This window comes from Belonocnema kinseyi, chromosome 3 (genome assembly GCF_010883055.1).
Source record: "Belonocnema kinseyi isolate 2016_QV_RU_SX_M_011 chromosome 3, B_treatae_v1, whole genome shotgun sequence".
In the NCBI taxonomy this organism is placed as follows: domain Eukaryota; kingdom Metazoa; phylum Arthropoda; class Insecta; order Hymenoptera; family Cynipidae; genus Belonocnema; species Belonocnema kinseyi.
Window position 1 is genome coordinate 97,022,010 of NC_046659.1, and position 1,794 is coordinate 97,023,803.

At 33.7% G+C, this 1,794-nt stretch overlaps 1 protein-coding gene across 3 annotated transcripts in view; it reads right to left on the reverse strand.

The window, feature by feature from the left end:
- LOC117168687 (D-2-hydroxyglutarate dehydrogenase, mitochondrial) overlaps window positions 1-1,794 on the reverse strand; it is a 184,699-nt gene that overhangs the window by 100,262 nt on the left and 82,643 nt on the right. The gene's annotated exons all lie outside the window — the stretch shown is intronic.

Consider the following 1,794-nt stretch of genomic DNA (forward strand, 5'->3'; position numbering starts at 1 on the left):
CTAGTCGGGAGTGGTGCTGACTGAAAACAGATGATTTGGAGCGATTCGCGCGCCATCTGTTGGTCATTCTAAGGACTTATTGAACTACCCTCGTATGAAAATCAGAGTTTTTTACTCTAGAGGGTCTCACAGATCCACGTGTGGCATTATCATGGTCATTTTAAGATGTTCATCGTTGTGGGGTTAATAACCCTGTTTATATCTGATGCTCTCTTTGAGCAAAGACGATCGCAGAAAATGGATGAGCCATTCTCTTTCTCCGGCATGCTGTGGTTGCAGTTTTTGTTCTATTAATTATGCTCAAATTCGCTTTGCCCAGGTGTTGTTGCCGGGCAAACCGGATATGATTTGTCTTGCATGAGATTTCTATGTCATAAAGTTTGCTGTAATCAAATTATAATCTTTTCGTTTATTGTGTTTTAAAATCTATTAATATTGGAAGTACACTAGACCAAACAAGTCTTTCATCTCGATTTTACTCTGTCTTTTTTATTGTCAAACCTAAACACATCCGCTTTGCTTGGGCTACCCCTACCTATCCACCGCAGCAAAATGAACACTATTCGAAAAATCTGATCGAAATTTAATATGCATGTTAGTTAAGCCATTTGCATATACCGTAGAATTAATATCCATGTATGTTAAGGTCAAATATTTATAACTAAAGTAATAACCTAAAAATAATGTTGACTAAATTGTTATTTATTATGAAACTACCACGTCACGGTGGGATTTTTTCGAAAATTCATTATGAATGTCAGATTTTAACATGATTATCGCTTCGTTTGGGTTAAGTTTCTTAAATATTCGCTTAATTAAACTTTTCCAATTAAAACCCAGTGTAATTTATGTTTAACTAGAAAAAAACCATGCTTTATTATTTTAGATTTAAAATCACTGAAAGTTATTTTTAATTCATGTAAAGCGGTATTCTCTGACTGAACAATTGATCGATATTCAATCTATGAAATTTAATATTTAGCCTCCTAATAGCGATTTTTCATATTACGTGTTCGTAAATTTAATATATAAATTTATATTGAATGTATATTCGTGTTTAACACTTAAATATAAAAAAATATTAAAGATTCAGTAATATATTGTAACTATTAAAAAATGTAGGAATATAAGTTCTATAAAAAAAAATTATATTTAATTGACTTATTATTTATATTCATTAATAAATTATTATTTAAAAAATTATAGAAGTTAATTGCATTCGTTTTTAGCAGTGAATATATACTCACAATTGTTACAACTAATTTCTACGTACATAGTAGATGGGACACTCCCAACTATGCACGTTGACATTGACGTGCACAGACGGTACCCTGCCAATGGTTCACGTGCACAGATGGGACACTCTCAACTGTGCACGTTTCGAATAATACGATGAAATTTTCACCTTACAAGTCTACTTGCACAGATGGGATACTTCCAACTATGCACGTCTCAATTTACGAGGGGTACTGCTGTACACGGAGCAACTCTGCGCGAGACCAATTGTGCACATCGACGACCGGTTGTACATCTGTGTACTTTGTTGTCTACTTCCACCACTGTGCACGTGCACAGGAGGGACAATTGAAAATCTGTTCATGACAATTCAGACGTGAAAAGTTGGGTGTATATAATGTGCATAAGACTTAAAAACCTGGTCGTATTAATTGAGGTCTGCACAGTTGGGTGGGGATATAAACTACCAGGTGTATACATATGAAACCGGTATTTTTTCAAGAAAAAAACACATTTATTTCAAGAGAATGATAACAAATATTTTATTCAAAGTATGCG